General features: G+C 39.3%; 37 non-coding genes across 37 annotated transcripts; 17 read left to right on the top strand and 20 right to left on the bottom strand.

Annotated features, from left to right (window-relative positions):
• Nucleotides 1-87: 87 nt before the first annotated feature.
• TRNAG-UCC (transfer RNA glycine (anticodon UCC)) lies at nucleotides 88-159 on the bottom strand. Its single transcript has one exon. It is a non-coding gene; the product is annotated as a tRNA-Gly (tRNA).
• Nucleotides 160-866: 707 nt separating this feature from the next.
• On the top strand, nucleotides 867-938 carry TRNAA-UGC (transfer RNA alanine (anticodon UGC)). Its single transcript has one exon. It is a non-coding gene; the product is annotated as a tRNA-Ala (tRNA).
• Nucleotides 939-1,411: 473 nt separating this feature from the next.
• Nucleotides 1,412-1,483, top strand: TRNAA-UGC (transfer RNA alanine (anticodon UGC)). Its single transcript has one exon. It is a non-coding gene; the product is annotated as a tRNA-Ala (tRNA).
• Nucleotides 1,484-1,951: 468 nt separating this feature from the next.
• TRNAA-UGC (transfer RNA alanine (anticodon UGC)) lies at nucleotides 1,952-2,023 on the top strand. The gene has a single exon. It is a non-coding gene; the product is annotated as a tRNA-Ala (tRNA).
• Nucleotides 2,024-2,250: 227 nt separating this feature from the next.
• Nucleotides 2,251-2,322, bottom strand: TRNAG-UCC (transfer RNA glycine (anticodon UCC)). The gene has a single exon. It is a non-coding gene; the product is annotated as a tRNA-Gly (tRNA).
• Nucleotides 2,323-2,490: 168 nt separating this feature from the next.
• TRNAA-UGC (transfer RNA alanine (anticodon UGC)) lies at nucleotides 2,491-2,562 on the top strand. Its single transcript has one exon. It is a non-coding gene; the product is annotated as a tRNA-Ala (tRNA).
• A 227-nt stretch (nucleotides 2,563-2,789) lies between these two features.
• TRNAG-UCC (transfer RNA glycine (anticodon UCC)) lies at nucleotides 2,790-2,861 on the bottom strand. Its single transcript has one exon. It is a non-coding gene; the product is annotated as a tRNA-Gly (tRNA).
• Nucleotides 2,862-3,328: 467 nt separating this feature from the next.
• TRNAG-UCC (transfer RNA glycine (anticodon UCC)) lies at nucleotides 3,329-3,400 on the bottom strand. The gene has a single exon. It is a non-coding gene; the product is annotated as a tRNA-Gly (tRNA).
• Nucleotides 3,401-3,568: 168 nt separating this feature from the next.
• On the top strand, nucleotides 3,569-3,640 carry TRNAA-UGC (transfer RNA alanine (anticodon UGC)). Its single transcript has one exon. It is a non-coding gene; the product is annotated as a tRNA-Ala (tRNA).
• A 227-nt stretch (nucleotides 3,641-3,867) lies between these two features.
• Nucleotides 3,868-3,939, bottom strand: TRNAG-UCC (transfer RNA glycine (anticodon UCC)). The gene has a single exon. It is a non-coding gene; the product is annotated as a tRNA-Gly (tRNA).
• A 168-nt stretch (nucleotides 3,940-4,107) lies between these two features.
• TRNAA-UGC (transfer RNA alanine (anticodon UGC)) lies at nucleotides 4,108-4,179 on the top strand. Its single transcript has one exon. It is a non-coding gene; the product is annotated as a tRNA-Ala (tRNA).
• Nucleotides 4,180-4,406: 227 nt separating this feature from the next.
• Nucleotides 4,407-4,478, bottom strand: TRNAG-UCC (transfer RNA glycine (anticodon UCC)). Its single transcript has one exon. It is a non-coding gene; the product is annotated as a tRNA-Gly (tRNA).
• Nucleotides 4,479-4,646: 168 nt separating this feature from the next.
• TRNAA-UGC (transfer RNA alanine (anticodon UGC)) lies at nucleotides 4,647-4,718 on the top strand. Its single transcript has one exon. It is a non-coding gene; the product is annotated as a tRNA-Ala (tRNA).
• Nucleotides 4,719-4,945: 227 nt separating this feature from the next.
• On the bottom strand, nucleotides 4,946-5,017 carry TRNAG-UCC (transfer RNA glycine (anticodon UCC)). Its single transcript has one exon. It is a non-coding gene; the product is annotated as a tRNA-Gly (tRNA).
• Nucleotides 5,018-5,185: 168 nt separating this feature from the next.
• Nucleotides 5,186-5,257, top strand: TRNAA-UGC (transfer RNA alanine (anticodon UGC)). Its single transcript has one exon. It is a non-coding gene; the product is annotated as a tRNA-Ala (tRNA).
• A 227-nt stretch (nucleotides 5,258-5,484) lies between these two features.
• TRNAG-UCC (transfer RNA glycine (anticodon UCC)) lies at nucleotides 5,485-5,556 on the bottom strand. The gene has a single exon. It is a non-coding gene; the product is annotated as a tRNA-Gly (tRNA).
• Nucleotides 5,557-5,724: 168 nt separating this feature from the next.
• Nucleotides 5,725-5,796, top strand: TRNAA-UGC (transfer RNA alanine (anticodon UGC)). Its single transcript has one exon. It is a non-coding gene; the product is annotated as a tRNA-Ala (tRNA).
• A 227-nt stretch (nucleotides 5,797-6,023) lies between these two features.
• TRNAG-UCC (transfer RNA glycine (anticodon UCC)) lies at nucleotides 6,024-6,095 on the bottom strand. Its single transcript has one exon. It is a non-coding gene; the product is annotated as a tRNA-Gly (tRNA).
• Nucleotides 6,096-6,562: 467 nt separating this feature from the next.
• TRNAG-UCC (transfer RNA glycine (anticodon UCC)) lies at nucleotides 6,563-6,634 on the bottom strand. The gene has a single exon. It is a non-coding gene; the product is annotated as a tRNA-Gly (tRNA).
• Nucleotides 6,635-6,802: 168 nt separating this feature from the next.
• Nucleotides 6,803-6,874, top strand: TRNAA-UGC (transfer RNA alanine (anticodon UGC)). The gene has a single exon. It is a non-coding gene; the product is annotated as a tRNA-Ala (tRNA).
• Nucleotides 6,875-7,101: 227 nt separating this feature from the next.
• On the bottom strand, nucleotides 7,102-7,173 carry TRNAG-UCC (transfer RNA glycine (anticodon UCC)). The gene has a single exon. It is a non-coding gene; the product is annotated as a tRNA-Gly (tRNA).
• A 168-nt stretch (nucleotides 7,174-7,341) lies between these two features.
• TRNAA-UGC (transfer RNA alanine (anticodon UGC)) lies at nucleotides 7,342-7,413 on the top strand. The gene has a single exon. It is a non-coding gene; the product is annotated as a tRNA-Ala (tRNA).
• Nucleotides 7,414-7,640: 227 nt separating this feature from the next.
• TRNAG-UCC (transfer RNA glycine (anticodon UCC)) lies at nucleotides 7,641-7,712 on the bottom strand. Its single transcript has one exon. It is a non-coding gene; the product is annotated as a tRNA-Gly (tRNA).
• Nucleotides 7,713-8,179: 467 nt separating this feature from the next.
• On the bottom strand, nucleotides 8,180-8,251 carry TRNAG-UCC (transfer RNA glycine (anticodon UCC)). Its single transcript has one exon. It is a non-coding gene; the product is annotated as a tRNA-Gly (tRNA).
• Nucleotides 8,252-8,419: 168 nt separating this feature from the next.
• TRNAA-UGC (transfer RNA alanine (anticodon UGC)) lies at nucleotides 8,420-8,491 on the top strand. The gene has a single exon. It is a non-coding gene; the product is annotated as a tRNA-Ala (tRNA).
• Nucleotides 8,492-8,718: 227 nt separating this feature from the next.
• On the bottom strand, nucleotides 8,719-8,790 carry TRNAG-UCC (transfer RNA glycine (anticodon UCC)). The gene has a single exon. It is a non-coding gene; the product is annotated as a tRNA-Gly (tRNA).
• A 168-nt stretch (nucleotides 8,791-8,958) lies between these two features.
• TRNAA-UGC (transfer RNA alanine (anticodon UGC)) lies at nucleotides 8,959-9,030 on the top strand. Its single transcript has one exon. It is a non-coding gene; the product is annotated as a tRNA-Ala (tRNA).
• Nucleotides 9,031-9,257: 227 nt separating this feature from the next.
• Nucleotides 9,258-9,329, bottom strand: TRNAG-UCC (transfer RNA glycine (anticodon UCC)). Its single transcript has one exon. It is a non-coding gene; the product is annotated as a tRNA-Gly (tRNA).
• Nucleotides 9,330-9,497: 168 nt separating this feature from the next.
• Nucleotides 9,498-9,569, top strand: TRNAA-UGC (transfer RNA alanine (anticodon UGC)). The gene has a single exon. It is a non-coding gene; the product is annotated as a tRNA-Ala (tRNA).
• Nucleotides 9,570-9,798: 229 nt separating this feature from the next.
• Nucleotides 9,799-9,870, bottom strand: TRNAG-UCC (transfer RNA glycine (anticodon UCC)). Its single transcript has one exon. It is a non-coding gene; the product is annotated as a tRNA-Gly (tRNA).
• Nucleotides 9,871-10,038: 168 nt separating this feature from the next.
• TRNAA-UGC (transfer RNA alanine (anticodon UGC)) lies at nucleotides 10,039-10,110 on the top strand. Its single transcript has one exon. It is a non-coding gene; the product is annotated as a tRNA-Ala (tRNA).
• A 766-nt stretch (nucleotides 10,111-10,876) lies between these two features.
• TRNAG-UCC (transfer RNA glycine (anticodon UCC)) lies at nucleotides 10,877-10,948 on the bottom strand. Its single transcript has one exon. It is a non-coding gene; the product is annotated as a tRNA-Gly (tRNA).
• Nucleotides 10,949-11,116: 168 nt separating this feature from the next.
• Nucleotides 11,117-11,188, top strand: TRNAA-UGC (transfer RNA alanine (anticodon UGC)). The gene has a single exon. It is a non-coding gene; the product is annotated as a tRNA-Ala (tRNA).
• Nucleotides 11,189-11,415: 227 nt separating this feature from the next.
• TRNAG-UCC (transfer RNA glycine (anticodon UCC)) lies at nucleotides 11,416-11,487 on the bottom strand. The gene has a single exon. It is a non-coding gene; the product is annotated as a tRNA-Gly (tRNA).
• A 467-nt stretch (nucleotides 11,488-11,954) lies between these two features.
• Nucleotides 11,955-12,026, bottom strand: TRNAG-UCC (transfer RNA glycine (anticodon UCC)). The gene has a single exon. It is a non-coding gene; the product is annotated as a tRNA-Gly (tRNA).
• A 168-nt stretch (nucleotides 12,027-12,194) lies between these two features.
• TRNAA-UGC (transfer RNA alanine (anticodon UGC)) lies at nucleotides 12,195-12,266 on the top strand. The gene has a single exon. It is a non-coding gene; the product is annotated as a tRNA-Ala (tRNA).
• Nucleotides 12,267-13,032: 766 nt separating this feature from the next.
• Nucleotides 13,033-13,104, bottom strand: TRNAG-UCC (transfer RNA glycine (anticodon UCC)). The gene has a single exon. It is a non-coding gene; the product is annotated as a tRNA-Gly (tRNA).
• Nucleotides 13,105-13,134: the final 30 nt, after the last annotated feature.

The following is a 13,134-nucleotide window of genomic DNA, read 5'->3' as shown; positions in this document are numbered from 1 at the left end:
TTCTTCAATTCAGTTATTGCTCAATAGCTTATATTTGGTAGTGACAAGAAATTGACACGCATTCATTGCCTCAAAACAATCTGCTGCTGCATTGGCCGGGAGTTGAACCCGGATCGACTGCTTGGAAGGCAACCATGCTAACCGTTACACCACCAATGCCAGGCTCATTACAGTTTGTCTAATTAGCGATGTCGGAAAGTTCATTTTTGGGGAGATGTATTGAAAATGTAACATGATTCAATGTTCATTGTGTTCATTGAATAAATCGAAGTGATTTTATTTAGTGATTCAATTTTTTTTCAATCCTTTCATTTTGTAACTCATCTCGGGGATGTAGTTCAGTGGTAGAGCGCATGCTTTGCATGTATGAGGCCCCGGGTTCGAAACCCGACATCTCCATTTTCTGATGCTGGTTGAAAACAAGTTGATGAGGGGGGAAAAACGTTTTAGAGATGTGTTGATTCGTAATTGAAAGTAACATAAAGCTAAACCATTTGATCATCTTGAACCCACTTGTAAATTAGTTGAAGGAAACTATATTCTTCAATTCAGTTATTGCTCAATAGCTTATATTTGGTAGTGACAAGAAATTGACACGCATTCATTGCCTCAAAACAATCTGCTGCTGCATTGGCCGGGAGTTGAACCCGGATCGACTGCTTGGAAGGCAACCATGCAAACCGTTACACCACCAATGCCAGGCTCATTACAGGTTGTCTAATTAGCGATGTCGGAAAGTTCATTTTTGGGGAGATGTATTGAAAATGTAACATGATTCAATGTTCATTGTGTTCATTGAATAAATCGAAGTGATTTTATTTAGTGATTCAATTTTTTTTCAATCCTTTCGTTTTGTAACTCATCTCGGGGATGTAGCTCAGTGGTAGAGCGCATGCTTTGCATGTATGAGGCCCCGGGTTCGAAACCCGGCATCTCCATTTTCTGATGCTGGTTGAAAACAAGTTGATGAGGGGGGGGGGAAACGTTTTAGAGATGTGTTGATTCGTAATTGAAAGTAACATAAAGCTAAACCATTTGATCATCTTGAACCCACTTGTAAATTTAGTTGAAGGAAACTATATTCTTCAATTCAGTTATTGCTCAATAGCTTATATTTGGTAGTGACAAGAAATTGACACGCATTCATTGCCTCAAAACAATCTGTTGCTGCATTGGCCGGGAGTTGAACCAGGATCGACTGCTTGGAAGGCAACCATGCTAACCGTTACACCACCATTAATGCCAGGCTCTTTACAGTTTGTCTAATTAGCGATGTCGGAAAGTTCATTTTTGGGGAGATGTATTGAAAATGTAACATGATTCAATGTTCATTGTGTTCATTGAATAAATCGAAGTGATTTTATTTAGTGATTCAATTTTTTTTCAATCCTTTCATTTTGTAACTCATCTCGGGGATGTAGCTCAGTGGTAGAGCGCATGCTTTGCATGTATGAGGCCCCGGGTTCGAAACCCGGCATCTCCATTTTCTGATGCTGGTTGAAAACAAGTTGATGAGGGGGGGAAAAACGTTTTAGAGATGTGTTGATTCGTAATTGAAAGTAACATAAAGCTAAACCATTTGATCATCTTGAACCCACTTGTAAATTAGTTGAAGGAAACTATATTCTTCAATTCAGTTATTGCTCAATAGCTTATATTTGGTAGTGACAAGAAATTGACACGCATTCATTGCCTCAAAACAATCTGCTGCTGCATTGGCCGGGAGTTGAACCCGGATCGACTGCTTGGAAGGCAAGCATGCTAACTGTTACACCACCAATGCCAGGCTCATTACAGTTTGTCTAATTAGCGATGTCGGAAAGTTCATTTTTGGGGAGATGTATTGAAAATGTAACATGATTCAATGTTCATTGTGTTCATTGAATAAATCGAAGTGATTTTATTTAGTGATTCAATTTTTTTTCAATCCTTTCATTTTTTAACTCATCTCGGGGATGTAGCTCAGTGGTAGAGCGCATGCTTTGCATGTATGAGGCCCCGGGTTCGAAACCCGGCATCTCCATTTTCTGATGCTGGTTGAAAACAAGTTGATGAGGGGGGAAAAACGTTTTAGAGATGTGTTGATTCGTAATTGAAAGTAACATAAAGCTAAACCATTTGATCATCTTGAACCCACTTGTAAATTAGTTGAAGGAAACTATATTCTTCAATTCAGTTATTGCTCAATAGCTTATATTTGGTAGTGACAAGAAATTGACACGCATTCATTGCCTCAAAACAATCTGCTGCTGCATTGGCCGGGAGTTGAACCCGGATCGACTGCTTGGAAGGCAACCATGCTAACCGTTACACCACCAATGCCAGGCTCATTACAGTTTGTCTAATTAGCGATGTCGGAAAGTTCATTTTTGGGGAGATGTATTGAAAATGTAACATGATTCAATGTTCATTGTGTTCATTGAATAAATCGAAGTGATTTTATTTAGTGATTCAATTTTTTTTCAATCCTTTCATTTTGTAACTCATCTCGGGGATGTAGCTCAGTGGTAGAGCGCATGCTTTGCATGTATGAGGCCCCGGGTTCGAAACCCGGCATCTCCATTTTCTGATGCTGGTTGAAAACAAGTTGATGAGGGGGGAAAAACGTTTTAGAGATGTGTTGATTCGTAATTGAAAGTAACATAAAGCTAAACCATTTGATCATCTTGAACCCACTTGTAAATTAGTTGAAGGAAACTATATTCTTCAATTCAGTTATTGCTCAATAGCTTATATTTGGTAGTGACAAGAAATTGACACGCATTCATTGCCTCAAAACAATCTGCTGCTGCATTGGCCGGGAGTTGAACCCGGATCGACTGCTTGGAAGGCAACCATGCTAACCGTTACACCACCAATGCCAGGCTCATTACAGTTTGTCTAATTAGCGATGTCGGAAAGTTCATTTTTGGGGAGATGTATTGAAAATGTAACATGATTCAATGTTCATTGTGTTCATTGAATAAATCGAAGTGATTTTATTTAGTGATTCAATTTTTTTTCAATCCTTTCATTTTGTAACTCATCTCGGGGACGTAGCTCAGTGGTAGAGCGCATGCTTTGCATGTATGAGGCCCCGGGTTCGAAACCCGGCATCTCCATTTTCTGATGCTGGTTGAAAACAAGTTGATGAGGGGGGAAAAACGTTTTAGAGATGTGTTGATTCGTAATTGAAAGTAACATAAAGCTAAACCATTTGATCATCTTGAACCCACTTGTAAATTAGTTGAAGGAAACTATATTCTTCAATTCAGTTATTGCTCAATAGCTTATATTTGGTAGTGACAAGAAATTGACACGCATTCATTGCCTCAAAACAATCTGCTGCTGCATTGGCCGGGAGTTGAACCCGGATCGACTGCTTGGAAGGCAACCATGCTAACCGTTACACCACCAATGCCAGGCTCATTACAGTTTGTCTAATTAGCGATGTCGGAAAGTTCATTTTTGGGGAGATGTATTGAAAATGTAACATGATTCAATGTTCATTGTGTTCATTGAATAAATCGAAGTGATTTTATTTAGTGATTCAATTTTTTTTCAATCCTTTCATTTTGTAACTCATCTCGGGGATGTAGCTCAGTGGTAGAGCGCATGCTTTGCATGTATGAGGCCCCGGGTTCGAAACCCGGCATCTCCATTTTCTGATGCTGGTTGAAAACAAGTTGATGAGGGGGGAAAAACGTTTTAGAGATGTGTTGATTCGTAATTGAAAGTAACATAAAGCTAAACCATTTGATCATCTTGAACCCACTTGTAAATTAGTTGAAGGAAACTATATTCTTCAATTCAGTTATTGCTCAATAGCTTATATTTGGTAGTGACAAGAAATTGACACGCATTCATTGCCTCAAAACAATCTGCTGCTGCATTGGCCGGGAGTTGAACCCGGATCGACTGCTTGGAAGGCAACCATGCTAACCGTTACACCACCAATGCCAGGCTCATTACAGTTTGTCTAATTAGCGATGTCGGAAAGTTCATTTTTGGGGAGATGTATTGAAAATGTAACATGATTCAATGTTCATTGTGTTCATTGAATAAATCGAAGTGATTTTATTTAGTGATTCAATTTTTTTTCAATCCTTTCATTTTGTAACTCATCTCGGGGATGTAGCTCAGTGGTAGAGCGCATGCTTTGCATGTATGAGGCCCCGGGTTCGAAACCCGGCATCTCCATTTTCTGATGCTGGTTGAAAACAAGTTGATGAGGGGGGAAAAACGTTTTAGAGATGTGTTGATTCGTAATTGAAAGTAACATAAAGCTAAACCATTTGATCATCTTGAACCCACTTGTAAATTAGTTGAAGGAAACTATATTCTTCAATTCAGTTATTGCTCAATAGCTTATATTTGGTAGTGACAAGAAATTGACACGCATTCATTGCCTCAAAACAATCTGCTGCTGCATTGGCCGGGAGTTGAACCCGGATCGACTGCTTGGAAGGCAACCATGCTCACCGTTACACCACCAATGCCAGGCTCATTACAGTTTGTCTAATTAGCGATGTCGGAAAGTTCATTTTTGGGGAGATGTATTGAAAATGTAACATGATTCAATGTTCATTGTGTTCATTGAATAAATCGAAGTGATTTTATTTAGTGATTCAATTTTTTTTCAATCCTTTCATTTTGTAACTCATCTCGGGGATGTAGCTCAGTGGTAGAGCGCATGCTTTGCATGTATGAGGCCCCGGGTTCGAAACCCGGCATCTCCATTTTCTGATGCTGGTTGAAAACAAGTTGATGAGGGGGTGAAAACGTTTTAGAGATGTGTTGATTCGTAATTGAAAGTAACATAAAGCTAAACCATTTGATCATCTTGAACCCACTTGTAAATTAGTTGAAGGAAACTATATTCTTCAATTCAGTTATTGCTCAATAGCTTATATTTGGTAGTGACAAGAAATTGACACGCATTCATTGCCTCAAAACAATCTGCTGCTGCATTGGCCGGGAGTTGAACCCGGATCGACTGCTTGGAAGGCAACCATGCTAACCGTTACACCACCAATGCCAGGCTCATTACAGTTTGTCTAATTAGCGATGTCGGAAAGTTCATTTTTGGGGAGATGTATTGAAAATGTAACATGATTCAATGTTCATTGTGTTCATTGAATAAATCGAAGTGATTTTATTTAGTGATTCAATTTTTTTTCAATCCTTTCATTTTGCAACTCATCTCGGGGATGTAGCTCAGTGGTAGAGCGCATGCTTTGCATGTATGAGGCCCCGGGTTCGAAACCCGGCATCTCCATTTTCTGATGCTGGTTGAAAACAAGTTGATGAGGGGGGGAAAACGTTTTAGAGATGTGTTGATTCGTAATTGAAAGTAACATAAAGCTAAACCATTTGATCATCTTGAACCCACTTGTAAATTAGTTGAAGGAAACTATATTCTTCAATTCAGTTATTGCTCAATAGCTTATATTTGGTAGTGACAAGAAATTGACACGCATTCATTGCCTCAAAACAATCTGCTGCTGCATTGGCCGGGAGTTGAACCCGGATCGACTGCTTGGAAGGCAACCATGCTAACCGTTACACCACCAATGCCAGGCTCATTACAGTTTGTCTAATTAGCGATGTCGGAAAGTTCATTTTTGGGGAGATGTATTGAAAATGTAACATGATTCAATGTTCATTGTGTTCATTGAATAAATCGAAGTGATTTTATTTAGTGATTCAATTTTTTTTCAATCCTTTCATTTTGTAACTCATCTCGGGGATGTAGCTCAGTGGTAGAGCGCATGCTTTGCATGTATGAGGCCCCGGGTTCGAAACCCGGCATCTCCATTTTCTGATGCTGGTTGAAAACAAGTTGATGAGGGGGGAAAAACGTTTTAGAGATGTGTTGATTCGTAATTGAAAGTAACATAAAGCTAAACCATTTGATCATCTTGAACCCACTTGTAAATTAGTTGAAGGAAACTATATTCTTCAATTCAGTTATTGCTCAATAGCTTATATTTGGTAGTGACAAGAAATTGACACGCATTCATTGCCTCAAAACAATCTGCTGCTGCATTGGCCGGGAGTTGAACCCGGATCGACTGCTTGGAAGGCAACCATGCTAACCGTTACACCACCAATGCCAGGCTCATTACAGTTTGTCTAATTAGCGATGTCGGAAAGTTCATTTTTGGGGAGATGTATTGAAAATGTAACATGATTCAATGTTCATTGTGTTCATTGAATAAATCGAAGTGATTTTATTTAGTGATTCAATTTTTTTTCAATCCTTTCATTTTGTAACTCATCTCGGGGACGTAGCTCAGTGGTAGAGCGCATGCTTTGCATGTATGAGGCCCCGGGTTCGAAACCCGGCATCTCCATTTTCTGATGCTGGTTGAAAACAAGTTGATGAGGGGGGAAAAACGTTTTAGAGATGTGTTGATTCGTAATTGAAAGTAACATAAAGCTAAACCATTTGATCATCTTGAACCCACTTGTAAATTAGTTGAAGGAAACTATATTCTTCAATTCAGTTATTGCTCAATAGCTTATATTTGGTAGTGACAAGAAATTGACACGCATTCATTGCCTCAAAACAATCTGCTGCTGCATTGGCCGGGAGTTGAACCCGGATCGACTGCTTGGAAGGCAACCATGCTAACCGTTACACCACCAATGCCAGGCTCATTACAGTTTGTCTAATTAGCGATGTCGGAAAGTTCATTTTTGGGGAGATGTATTGAAAATGTAACATGATTCAATGTTCATTGTGTTCATTGAATAAATCGAAGTGATTTTATTTAGTGATTCAATTTTTTTTCAATCCTTTCATTTTGTAACTCATCTCGGGGATGTAGCTCAGTGGTAGAGCGCATGCTTTGCATGTATGAGGCCCCGGGTTCGAAACCCGGCATCTCCATTTTCTGATGCTGGTTGAAAACAAGTTGATGAGGGGGGAAAAACGTTTTAGAGATGTGTTGATTCGTAATTGAAAGTAACATAAAGCTAAACCATTTGATCATCTTGAACCCACTTGTAAATTAGTTGAAGGAAACTATATTCTTCAATTCAGTTATTGCTCAATAGCTTATATTTGGTAGTGACAAGAAATTGACACGCATTCATTGCCTCAAAACAATCTGCTGCTGCATTGGCCGGGAGTTGAACCCGGATCGACTGCTTGGAAGGCAACCATGCTAACCGTTACACCACCAATGCCAGGCTCATTACAGTTTGTCTAATTAGCGATGTCGGAAAGTTCATTTTTGGGGAGATGTATTGAAAATGTAACATGATTCAATGTTCATTGTGTTCATTGAATAAATCGAAGTGATTTTATTTAGTGATTCAATTTTTTTTCAATCCTTTCATTTTGTAACTCATCTCGGGGATGTAGCTCAGTGGTAGAGCGCATGCTTTGCATGTATGAGGCCCCGGGTTCGAAACCCGGCATCTCCATTTTCTGATGCTGGTTGAAAACAAGTTGATGAGGGGGGAAAAACGTTTTAGAGATGTGTTGATTCGTAATTGAAAGTAACATAAAGCTAAACCATTTGATCATCTTGAACCCACTTGTAAATTAGTTGAAGGAAACTATATTCTTCAATTCAGTTATTGCTCAATAGCTTATATTTGGTAGTGACAAGAAATTGACACGCATTCATTGCCTCAAAACAATCTGCTGCTGCATTGGCCGGGAGTTGAACCCGGATCGACTGCTTGGAAGGCAACCATGCTCACCGTTACACCACCAATGCCAGGCTCATTACAGTTTGTCTAATTAGCGATGTCGGAAAGTTCATTTTTGGGGAGATGTATTGAAAATGTAACATGATTCAATGTTCATTGTGTTCATTGAATAAATCGAAGTGATTTTATTTAGTGATTCAATTTTTTTTCAATCCTTTCATTTTGTAACTCATCTCGGGGACGTAGCTCAGTGGTAGAGCGCATGCTTTGCATGTACGAGGCCCCGGGTTCGAAACCCGGCATCTCCATTTTCTGATGCTGGTTGAAAACAAGTTGATGAGGGGGGAAAAACGTTTTAGAGATGTGTTGATTCGTAATTGAAAGTAACATAAAGCTAAACCATTTGATCATCTTGAACCCACTTGTAAATTAGTTGAAGGAAACTATATTCTTCAATTCAGTTATTGCTCAATAGCTTATATTTGGTAGTGACAAGAAATTGACACGCATTCATTGCCTCAAAACAATCTGCTGCTGCATTGGCCGGGAGTTGAACCCGGATCGACTGCTTGGAAGGCAACCATGCTAACCGTTACACCACCAATGCCAGGCTCATTACAGTTTGTCTAATTAGCGATGTCGGAAAGTTCATTTTTGGGGAGATGTATTGAAAATGTAACATGATTCAATGTTCATTGTGTTCATTGAATAAATCGAAGTGATTTTATTTAGTGATTCAATTTTTTTTCAATCCTTTCATTTTGTAACTCATCTCGGGGATGTAGCTCAGTGGTAGAGCGCATGCTTTGCATGTATGAGGCCCCGGGTTCGAAACCCGGCATCTCCATTTTCTGATGCTGGTTGAAAACAAGTTGATGAGGGGGGAAAAACGTTTTAGAGATGTGTTGATTCGTAATTGAAAGTAACATAAAGCTAAACCATTTGATCATCTTGAACCCACTTGTAAATTAGTTGAAGGAAACTATATTCTTCAATTCAGTTATTGCTCAATAGCTTATATTTGGTAGTGACAAGAAATTGACACGCATTCATTGCCTCAAAACAATCTGCTGCTGCATTGGCCGGGAGTTGAACCCGGATCGACTGCTTGGAAGGCAACCATGCTAACCGTTACACCACCAATGCCAGGCTCATTACAGTTTGTCTAATTAGCGATGTCGGAAAGTTCATTTTTGGGGAGATGTATTGAAAATGTAACATGATTCAATGTTCATTGTGTTCATTGAATAAATCGAAGTGATTTTATTTAGTGATTCAATTTTTTTTCAATCCTTTCATTTTGTAACTCATCTCGGGGATGTAGCTCAGTGGTAGAGCGCATGCTTTGCATGTATGAGGCCCCGGGTTCGAAACCCGGCATCTCCATTTTCTGATGCTGGTTGAAAACAAGTTGATGAGGGGGGAAAAACGTTTTAGAGATGTGTTGATTCGTAATTGAAAGTAACATAAAGCTAAACCATTTGATCATCTTGAACCCACTTGTAAATTAGTTGAAGGAAACTATATTCTTCAATTCAGTTATTGCTCAATAGCTTATATTTGGTAGTGACAAGAAATTGACACGCATTCATTGCCTCAAAACAATCTGCTGCTGCATTGGCCGGGAGTTGAACCCGGATCGACTGCTTGGAAGGCAACCATGCTAACCGTTACACCACCAATGCCAGGCTCATTACAGTTTGTCTAATTAGCGATGTCGGAAAGTTCATTTTTGGGGAGATGTATTGAAAATGTAACATGATTCAATGTTCATTGTGTTCATTGAATAAATCGAAGTGATTTTATTTAGTGATTCAATTTTTTTTCAATCCTTTCATTTTGTAACTCATCTCGGGGATGTAGCTCAGTGGTAGAGCGCATGCTTTGCATGTATGAGGCCCCGGGTTCGAAACCCGGCATCTCCATTTTCTGATGCTGGTTGAAAACAAGTTGATGAGGGGGGGGGGAAACGTTTTAGAGATGTGTTGATTCGTAATTGAAAGTAACATAAAGCTAAACCATTTGATCATCTTGAACCCACTTGTAAATTAGTTGAAGGAAACTATATTCTTCAATTCAGTTATTGCTCAATAGCTTATATTTGGTAGTGACAAGAAATTGACACGCATTCATTGCCTCAAAACAATCTGCTGCTGCATTGGCCGGGAGTTGAACCCGGATCGACTGCTTGGAAGGCAACCATGCTAACCGTTACACCACCAATGCCAGGCTCATTACAGTTTGTCTAATTAGCGATGTCGGAAAGTTCATTTTTGGGGAGATGTATTGAAAATGTAACATGATTCAATGTTCATTGTGTTCATTGAATAAATCGAAGTGATTTTATTTAGTGATTCAATTTTTTTTCAATCCTTTCATTTTGTAACTCATCTCGGGGATGTAGCTCAGTGGTAGAGCGCATGCTTTGCATGTATGAGGCCCCGGGTTCGAAACCCGGCATCTCCATTTTCTGATGCTGGTTGAAAACAAGTTGATGAGGGGGGAAAAACGTTTTAGAGATGTGTTGATTCGTAATTGAAAGTAACATAAAGCTAAACCATTTGATCATCTTGAACCCACTTGTAAATTAGTTGAAGGAAACTATATTCTTCAATTCAGTTATTGCTCAATAGCTTATATTTGGTAGTGACAAGAAATTGACACGCATTCATTGCCTCAAAACAATCTGCTGCTGCATTGGCTGGGAGTTGAACCCGGATCGACTGCTTGGAAGGCAACCATGCTAACCGTTACACCACCAATGCCAGGCTCATTACAGTTTGTCTAATTAGCGATGTCGGAAAGTTCATTTTTGGGGAGATGTATTGAAAATGTAACATGATTCAATGTTCATTGTGTTCATTGAATAAATCGAAGTGATTTTATTTAGTGATTCAATTTTTTTTCAATCCTTTCATTTTGTAACTCATCTCGGGGACGTAGCTCAGTGGTAGAGCGCATGCTTTGCATGTATGAGGCCCCGGGTTCGAAACCCGGCATCTCCATTTTCTGATGCTGGTTGAAAACAAGTTGATGAGGGGGGAAAAACGTTTTAGAGATGTGTTGATTCGTAATTGAAAGTAACATAAAGCTAAACCATTTGATCATCTTGAACCCACTTGTAAATTAGTTGAAGGAAACTATATTCTTCAATTCAGTTATTGCTCAATAGCTTATATTTGGTAGTGACAAGAAATTGACACGCATTCATTGCCTCAAAACAATCTGCTGCTGCATTGGCCGGGAGTTGAACCCGGATCGACTGCTTGGAAGGCAACCATGCTAACCGTTACACCACCAATGCCAGGCTCATTACAGTTTGTCTAATTAGCGATGTCGGAAAGTTCATTTTTGGGGAGATGTATTGAAAATGTAACATGATTCAATGTTCATTGTGTTCATTGAATAAATCGAAGTGATTTTATTTAGTGATTCAATTTTTTTTCAATCCTTTCATTTTGTAACTCATCTCGGGGATGTAGCTCAGTGGTAGAGCGCATGCTTTGCATGTATGAGGCCCCGGGTTCGAAACCCGGCATCTCCATTTTCTGATGCTGGTTGAAAACAAGTTGATGAGGGGGGAAAAACGTTTTAGAGATGTGTTGATTCGTAATTGAAAGTAACATAAAGCTAAACCATTTGATCATCTTGAACCCACTTGTAAATTAGTTGAAGGAAACTATATTCTTCAATTCAGTTATTGCTCAATAGCTTATATTTGGTAGTGACAAGAAATTGACACGCATTCATTGCCTCAAAACAATCTGCTGCTGCATTGGCCGGGAGTTGAACCCGGATCGACTGCTTGGAAGGCAACCATGCTAACCGTTACACCACCAATGCCAGGCTCATTACAGTTTGTCTAATTAGCGATGTCGGAAAGTTCATTTTTGGGGAGATGTATTGAAAATGTAACATGATTCAATGTTCATTGTGTTCATTGAATAAATCGAAGTGATTTTATTTAGTGATTCAATTTTTTTTCAATCCTTTCATTTTGTAACTCATCTCGGGGATGTAGCTCAGTGGTAGAGCGCATGTTTTGCATGTATGAGGCCCTGGGTTCGATACCCGACATCTCCATTTTCTGATGCTGGTTGAAAACAAGTAAATGAGGGGGGAAAAACGTTTTAGAGATGTGTTGATTCGTAATTGAAAGTAACATAAAGCTAAACCATTTGATCATCTTGAACCCACTTGTAAATTAGTTGAAGGAAACTATATTCTTCAATTCAGTTATTGCTCAATAGCTTATATTTGGTAGTGACAAGAAATTGACACGCATTCATTGCCTCAAAACAATCTGCTGCTGCATTGGCCGGGAGTTGAACCCGGATCGACTGCTTGGAAGGCAACCATGCTAACCGTTACACCACCAATGCCAGGCTCATTACAGTTTGTCTAATTAGCGATGTCGGAAAGTTCATTTTTGGGGAGATGTATTGAAAATGTAACATGATTCAATGTTCATTGTGTTCATTGAATAAATCGAAGTGATTTTATTTAGTGATTCAATTTTTTTTCAATCCTTTCATTTTGTAACTCATCTCGGGGATGTAGCTCAGTGGTAGAGCGCATGCTTTGCATGTATGAGGCCCCGGGTTCGAAACCCGGCATCTCCGTTTTCTGATGCTGGTTGAAAACAAGTTGATGAGGGGGGAAAAACGTTTTAGAGATGTGTTGATTCGTAATTGAAAGTAACATAAAGCTAAACCATTTGATCATCTTGAACCCACTTGTAAATTAGTTGAAGGAAACTATATTCTTCAATTCAGTTATTGCTCAATAGCTTATATTTGGTAGTGACAAGAAATTGACACGCATTCATTGCCTCAAAACAATCTGCTGCTGCATTGGCTGGGAGTTGAACCCGGATCGACTGCTTGGAAGGCAACCATGCTAACCGTTACACCACCAATGCCAGGCTCATTACAGTTTGTCTAATTAGCGATGTCGGAAAGTTCATTTTTGGGGAGATGTATTGAAAATGTAACATGATTCAATGTTCATTGTGTTCATTGAATAAATCGAAGTGATTTTATTTAGTGATTCAATTTTTTTTCAATCCTTTCATTTTGTAACTCATCTCGGGGACGTAGCTCAGTGGTAGAGCGCATGCTTTGCATGTATGAGGCCCCGGGTTCGAAACCCGGCATCTCCATTTTCTGATGCTGGTTGAAAACAAGTTGATGAGGGGGGAAAAACGTTTTAGAGATGTGTTGATTCGTAATTGAAAGTAACATAAAGCTAAACCATTTGATCATCTTGAACCCACTTGTAAATTAGTTGAAGGAAACTATATTCTTCAATTCAGTTATTGCTCAATAGCTTATATTTGGTAGTGACAAGAAATTGACACGCATTCATTGCCTCAAAACAATCTGCTGCTGCATTGGCCGGGAGTTGAACCCGGATCGACTGCTTGGAAGGCAACCATGCTAACCGTTACACCACCAATGCCAGGCTCATTACAGTTTGTCTAATTAGCGA

The sequence above is a fragment of the Saccoglossus kowalevskii genome, chromosome 6, assembly GCF_978046115.1.
Source record: "Saccoglossus kowalevskii chromosome 6, keSacKowa6.1, whole genome shotgun sequence".
Classification (NCBI taxonomy): domain Eukaryota; kingdom Metazoa; phylum Hemichordata; class Enteropneusta; family Harrimaniidae; genus Saccoglossus; species Saccoglossus kowalevskii.
Note: the sequence above shows the minus strand (reverse complement) of the source record. Positions and strands in the feature narration are given on the sequence as shown.